Genomic DNA, 8,329 nt, shown 5'->3' with positions numbered 1-8,329 from the left:
TCAGTTTCCATGAATATGTAGGCTTTCTGTTGTTTCTGTTGTTTTTGAAGTCCAGCTTTAATCCATGACAGATCTATCATAATTATACCCAATTTCTCATCTGAGACCGTAAAAGCTAGAAGGGCATGGGCAGAGATCTTGCAGATCCTAAGAGACCACAGATGTCAGACCAGACTACCATACTCAGCAAAATTTTCAAACACCATAGATGGAAAAACCAAGATATTCCATGACAAAAGCCAAATTTAAACAATACCTTTCTACTAACCCAGCCCTACAGAGGATAATAGAAGTTAAACTCCAACACAATGAGGCTAACTACACTCACGAAAACATAAGAATTAAGTATTTTCACATCCTTAATACCTCAAAACCAATAGAAGTGAAACACATACATTCAACCACCAGCAACATCAAAATAACAGGAAGCAATAATCTTGGTCATAAATATCTCTCAACATCAATGGATTCAATTTCCCAATAAAAAGACACTGGCTAACAGAATAGATGTATAAACAGAACCCATCATTCTGCTGTATATGAGAAACACATCTCAGCAACAACGATAGTCATTATCTCAGTATAAAGTAAAAGGTCATGGGGCCTGGCATTAAGAGTATACCCAGTGAACTTTGTTGGAGAAAACTAAATTGTGAACAGTTATCAATTAGAAACAACTTCTGGGTTAGGGATGGGGACTCATGTCCACTTTCCCTCTCTGAACTGGGACCACATCTTATACAGATCTCTGCAGGTCCTATGTGCTACCTCAGTTTCTATGGGTTCAAAAAAGTGCTTTGATCATGTTGATTTAGAAGGCTTTGTTTCCTTCATGTCCATGTTCTCTATTCCCTCTGGTTCTTACATTCTTTTGATATCCTTTCCTGCAGGATTCCTCAAGCCCTGAAGTGAGGGATTTGATGGGGGTATCCCATTTAGAACTAAGTCTTCTAAGGTCTCTCACTCTTTGTATATTGACTAGCTGGGAGTCTTTATATTTACTCTCATCTACACAAGGAGGAAGCTTTTCTAGTGATAATGAGCAAGACACTGATATATAAGTATAGCAGAATATTGTTAAGGGTCAGTTTTTTCCTATGATCTTTCAACAGAACCATAGTATTTTCTATTACCCTAGGTTCTATCTAGTCTCAGATTCTTGGCCACCTGAACAGTATCAGGGTTGGGTTTCATCTAATGGAATGAGCCTTAACTTCAACCAAATATTGTTTGATTAGTGCCACAAGCTTTGTGCGACCGTTACACTAGCACATTTTTCAGGGAGGTCACCAATATAGATGAAAGGGTTTGTGGCTGGGTTGATGTTTACCTTTATCCTTTGGTAACATGCAAAGTACTTCCAGTACTACGGACACTCATCAATAGGGTAGGCATCAGCTCAACTTCTCTGTGTTCATTGTGTTGTATGTGTGTTGCCTTCAGTTTTCTATTTGTGGGGAGCAACTAATAGCTTTAGCAATAGCTTAGCAGTCCCCATGGGACCCATTTGGCCAACAACTCAATTGATATAAACCATTTCCAGAACTAGAGGCTTCATTTAGTGATGAAAGGTATCCAATTTAGGTTCTATTTTCCCAGTCATTTGACTATTCCAATTAGATTACCTTCATATATACATGCAGTACAATTGGACTATGTTTTTCCCTTTCTCCAAATCATCCAATATCCTACACACCTCTCTACCCACCATTCTTGTGTTCTCTCTCTCTGTCTCAATGGAAGAAAAGCTCATAAAAATAAAAATCAAAGCAAATAATAAAACCAGTAAGACAAATAAATATACCAAAAGAAAAGAACTCAAAAAGTCCACAAAGACACCATGGAGTTCATTTTGTGTTCACTAACTGTTCATGGGCATGGAGCCCACCCTGTAGTATGGTTAATATACTCAGTGACATTCCATTTGAAAAAAAAATAGACTTGACATTACACAGCAGGTATAAATTCCAAATAGTTTCTTGGCTAAGTGTGGACATTATGTTTATTTCCCCTTCTCAATGCTAGGATTTTGTCTGACTTGAACCTGCACAGGTCTTGTACATGCTGCCACAGTCTTTATGAATTTGTATGTGCTTAAGTCCTGATGTGTCTGGAAAACACTGCTTCCAGGGTGTCACCCATCCCCTCTGGTGGAACAAAGGTTATGGGAGGAACTAATCACAACTTGATTGGATTTAAGGACCACCCATTGAGATGATATCCATACCTCATTAAAGTTGCCAAAAACTTAAGATGAGAAAGTCCATGGGCCTAGGAGGAGATACACTACTATTATTCTACTAAAGGAAATAAAAACATTATTAATTTAAAATTTTAAATAAATGTAATTGAATAATCTCAAGCCTAACCATACATTAAATTCCTGTGGGGAATTTAATTGCTATTTTACTATGAGTAGAGTAAAACAATGAGAACTTCTTTTTAATTAGGCTCTGAAAGCTCTAAGGACTGGATTATCAGTTCTTCTGACAAGGGAGAGTTCAAAAGTCAGGGGCAACATACAGGAATACTCCAAAAGTCTGTTTGCATGCTAGTGAATATCTTTTTTATCCCATGAAAGTTTTAAGGTTAACAAAGATATCAAAGTATCTTTTTTATTTTTAAACATTGGATATGGCTATATATTTTTCATAACTTATGCAAATTCATGGAGGACTTTTATTTTTGTTCACTTGTAAGGGGTAGAGAAAAAAATTCAGATTGGGTTGTCTTTTTCTAAGAACTCACATAAATACTTGTTTAGGTAGGGCTGTGAGTGATTTCTTTATATAGTTAGCTCAGGGTTTTACCCAGGAAGATCTAAAGGATGAAAAAGGTGAACATCCATAGAAATCTTCATGTGTTTGATTCTACATTGAATGTCTGAAGGTATTTTATGTATGATTTTCAGCTAAAGGTCCCCCTCCAACTTCCCCCCAACTAATCTCGAACCCACCAACATGTTTGTCTCCTAACTTTGTATCCTCTTCTTTTTTTAATAAAATAACTGAATGTATTGATTACTTCTTTGTTGTTTTGATGAAGCACTATGACCAAGGGAAATTATAGAAGAAATAATTTGGGCTTATGCTTCCAGAGGGTCCATATGAAACAACATGGCAACCGAGAGAAGCAAGAACAACAGGAGCCAGATGCTGAGAGTTTGCAGCTTAAGCCACAAACACAGGACAGAGACAGTGAACATCCAAGTAGGGTGAGCCTTTTTCCAGGACAGGCACAACTCCTAAACCTCTCTAAAGGGTGCCATAACTGGGGACCAAGTATTTACAGACAGCAGCCTGTGAGAGACATTCTTCATTCAAACTAGCTTACAGCTTATATTGAATTCACTTACTGTTTCCCATGTCTGCATGGCTAAGGAGGCACCCACTACACCATGAGAAACCTACTGGTGGCCACAACCCATTGAAGAATGACATTCCACCCAAGTAGTTCGTAAGGTAGGGGTAGGGTCTTAAGATTTTCCTCCTTTGAAAAGAAAAGTTCCTGAGCATGCTTTGGGATGTAGATAACCGAGAGGAAAGTACTGAAGCCCACTGTGTTGGTTAGAACAAGAAATGTCACTCATAGGCTCATATATTAGAATGTGCTGTCTTGAGTTTGAGGCACTGTTTGGTGGTGGTGGTGATGTTTGGGGCCCTTAGGAGCCTTCTAGAGAAAATGTGTCTCTGCAGGCAGTCTTCGAGAGTTTATAATCTCATGGTTCTCTCTCTCTCTCTCTCTCTCTCTCTCTCTCTCTCTCTCTCTCTCTCTCTCTCTCTCCTGTGACTGAAGATCACTCAGCTTTTGCCTCCAGCTTCCTCTTACCATCCCTTTTCTGACATTATGGACTTTCCCTCTAGAACCACAAGCCAAAACGAACTCTTCTTCCCATAAATTGCTCCTGATCATGGTGTTTTATCACAGTATCAGAAAAATAACTAATGTACTCACTATTTCTGGTTTCCATAGCATTTGAGTAGTAATTTTGCACATTCAAAAGACACATTTCTCACAGCCTCCTCCTTGCCTGGCCAAAAAAAAAAGACACTCTGAAAATATTTTGGGACTCAATTATAAAACAACACTTGAGTTCAAGGTAAAGAACCCTTCTCTAGAAAATGCCTTATATAAAAACTGATTGATTTTAAGTGAGAAAAAAATAATTTAATTTAATTAACTTGGTCATCTTGGGCCATCTGAAAATATAAAGCATCAAGTGAGACAAATTCGGTACTACTGTGTTCAAAGTCAATGTTGAAAATGTTTATATTTTGTTCTGTATAATATATTCAAAGTTTATATGTTTTTTAGAATATTTTATTAAAATACAGGAAAATATCTAACATACATTTAAAAAGATGTAGCTTAACCAATTAAATGGCTTAAATAATTTTGTAGATAAACTGTTTCAATTATTATAAAAGTATAATTATGGGTCACAGCTCTTTTTTTGATAATATTCTGAACAAAATATAAACCTCTCTCTATAAAACACATTATATATATATATATATATATATATATATATATATATATATATATATAGAGAGAGAGAGAGAGAGAGAGAGAGAGAGAGAGAGAGAGAGAGAGAGAGAGAGACAGAGACAGAGACAGAGACAGAGAGACAGAGACAGAGAGAGACAGAGAGAGAGACAGAGAGAGAGACAGAGAGAGAGAGAGAGAGAGAGAGAGAGAGAGAGAGAGAGAATTTTAACTGAGAGCTTTGTATTCATCGGAATGTTGAATGTTACTGGAAGATGAAAAAATACACATAAAGAAATTTATGTTCCTATTCTTCCTCTAGGTTTAGAATTCCTTGATGGAAAAAAACCTAGGAAAAAAACCACTACGTTCTCAGCCTACATCTGTTGTGAGAACAAAAACCTTCTTGGTGGGATATACCAGGAAGTTCAGTTGGAAAGATCCTATTTATTCATTTTTCTTTATTTCTACATTTCATCAAATAGTAGAGGAGCTAAGCTAATCTCATGCAAAATAACAGGCTAGTATTACCTGAACCAGAAGATTTATTAGTATACATGATCTGAATGCATTCACGTGGTTGTATTTTTTTTAAAACTCATCCATGGGAGTTTGAGTGGGAGTATGAGTATGACATACCCACACTTATAATCATTCAGCAAATAATTCTTATAAGAACAGAAAAAAACAGTAATAACCTGGGTTATTTGATTTTATCTTTTCTATTTTATATTATTTAAAATTTTTCTTACAATATATTTTGATCATATTTTCTCTCCCGCATACCTCTTAGACCGTTTCCAGCTTCCTATCGACCCAACTTCATGTTTTTGTTCTCCTTCTAAAATAAATTAAAATAAAAGTAAATAAAAATAGGACAAAAATAGTAAAAACACTAAAATAAAACAAAACAAAACAAAAAGTGTGTGTGTGTGTGTGTGTGTGTGCACATGCGCGCACGCACACACACACACACGCAAATTATGGAATCTTTTCTTCAACAACTACTCTTGACCACGAGTCCTGCACAGGAGTGAGGTTGAAAGATCCAATGACATTCCACTGGAAGAAAATGGATTTTCCCTTTCTCAGTAGTCATTAATTGTAAAAAGCTTCTTGGTTAGGAGTGGAACTTTCCCTTCTCAATGCTGGGATCTTGCCTATCTTCATCTTGTGTATGGCTCGTGTATGCTATCACTGTCTCCATGAGCTTATATGTGCATAAGCCCTGCTGTGTCTGGAAGAGTCATCCACCATCTCTGGCTCTCTCAGTGTTTCTGTCTCTCTTTTCACACAGAACTCTGAGCCTTGAGGGGGATGGTTTTGATGAAAACAAACCATTTAGCCTGAGTGTTCAAACCTCTCTTACTCCCTGCCTAATGTCCGTTATGTTGGTATGTTGGTTAATTGTTGTCTACGACAAGAAGCTTCTCTGAGAAGGGTTGAGTGTTACATTGATTTATGCATATACTGACTCAAATCCAACTCACCAACTAGGATTTCAGGCCCTGTAAGTTCCTATCAGTGGTTTCTGGTTCCCATGAAACTCCATTGTATTCGAAATAATTCACTTCTGCAGGATGTCACCACTGTTCCCTATATCCAAACGTCCCTTGAAGGTCTTTTCGAGAATTTACCACTGTGACTATGCAACCCAACATTTCACAGGGTGATGGATGCTTGCTCCATTTCACATGTGCTTCTAAAGCAGACCATCCTCTGTGTGGACTCATTGCTGTCATAGAATTTTGGCTGTAAGCCCATCACACTATCCCTTCGGCATCTTCGATTTCTCCTCCCAGTCTGAACCATTATGACACTTTTTACTCCTTACACCATTCTCAGAGAAAAAAGGATCAATCATGCAAGTGAATCCTTTCAAAATGTACTTCAAAGCATTTATTTAAGTCTTGCCATAGTAGTTGTCCCTACATAGCTATTTCTTCTGTAAGCATTTATTAAGACCTTAAAAATTTCCACTGCATTATAAAAAATGGCCATACAGGATGAAGAACAATGACAGGATTCTAAAGATGGTAAGCATACAAAGGAAAAAAAAAGTAAGATCATGTCTTACCTAAACTAGATGAGCGGGAGGGTGTATATGATTATATCAAGTACTTGTTCTTACGAATTACTTCTAGATGATTCTCATTTTTAAGTTTAATAACAACAATTCCATCTCTACTTCAAAGTTTTATGACTATATCTAGAGGCTTATTTGAGGTGTACACTCAATAAATCCAGTTAATAGCTAATAACTCTCTAAGCTCACTTGATTGCTAAAGAAGATTGTACATGCTAAGTATTTATCTGCAGGCACTGAAGGACATTACTACATTTTTATTTCATATAGGTAGAGGTTGGAATTAGTAAAGACTTTAAACCCGTTACTAATCTATTTCTTTCACAATCAATAACCACATTTTAATCCCCTTATCAAAAGGTAAAATGGCTATTTTGATTTATTAAAAAGTAAAAATTTGACGTAAAAATAATTATAATCTAGCTTGGGGAGAAAGTGTGTGTGTGTGTGTGAAAAATCTCAACATGCCTATGTTTCAAAATAACATACTATGATCTACATGAATAATTTGATAAAAAATATGGCGTTATACACACAAAGATGTGTGTGTGGGGTGTGTGTATGTGTGTGATACTAATTCAAGAGTTTAACCCTCTAACTTATAGCTGTCTGATATCATTCATGTAGGCTTTATCCTTTGTCATAAAAATTGTTTGTAGTTTAGAAAACTGACTAGTTATAATCTTGTCATTTGTGCATGAACTTCATGCCTTTTGAGTATGGTTCCCTTGAAATTCATTCCACCTGTTTTTTGAAGGTAAAAAAATATATGCACTTAGTTATTTTTTCAAAAGTAAAATACACCAACGATGAAATCCAAACCCTCTCCTCTCAAATCACCATTGTCTCCACTGAGTCAACCTTTTCACTAGTTTCCCATACATTTTCTAGAGAAGCATTTCTGTGTGTGTGTGTGTGTGTGTGTGTGTGTGTGTGTGTGTGTGTATCCATCACTGAATATATACTTCTGCATACTTGTTATTTCCATTGAAGATTTTGTTAAACGTATATTCATGTCATGCTATAGAAAAGTAGTTATGACATTTATTTAATCAGTAACCTATTGAAGGAACTTTAGTTATTTTCCAAATTTTGTTAGTATAAGATTTTAAGTGAATGTTTTTTTTTTATTTCCATTATTTCAGTTTTAGAGTTGGGAGGGCATAATCCTATAGGTTCTCAACCTACATACATTATACACATTTTATGCATTCCATACACTCTCTTCATGTGGTTCCTGACTGCACATATAAAATCATTCATTGAAGAAGAAAAAGGAAGGGGAAATGAAGGGATGCAGCCTAAGGTATAATTGTAATGAAAGCTTCCAAGATTCTGGAAGAGCTTAATAGGCTTTTTGTATCTTCCAAGCTAAACTTAACTAAATGATGATCTGCGTCAAACTGGCCACCAGAATCTGATACAGGTACACAGTCCAGGAACTACATATATCTGCAGTAGCTGGAAAAACTATATAAGATTCTGAGCAGGTCATATAACTGGATATATAGTGAGTACCTATGACTCCCAATAAACACACAAATTTCTATGTTATCATAAGGGACAAAGTAGAGGTACATGACTCTAGACAGTAGGAAGGGTTTCCTATAAACCTTTTAAGCCAGGGAGCTATATTCAGTTTAGAAGGATCATGGGGAACAGAAAATTTTGCAGAAGTTCATACAAAAGATATTAAAGGTTTAAAGGCCAGATATGAAGGTCAGAGCTGATAGCCAGAAAGTGAAAGTTTAACATCTA

This window comes from Grammomys surdaster, unplaced genomic scaffold (assembly GCF_004785775.1).
Source record: "Grammomys surdaster isolate TR1022 unplaced genomic scaffold, NIH_TR_1.0 134, whole genome shotgun sequence".
In the NCBI taxonomy this organism is placed as follows: domain Eukaryota; kingdom Metazoa; phylum Chordata; class Mammalia; order Rodentia; family Muridae; genus Grammomys; species Grammomys surdaster.
The sequence above is the reverse complement of the archived record's forward strand: the minus strand, read 5'-3'. Positions refer to the sequence as shown.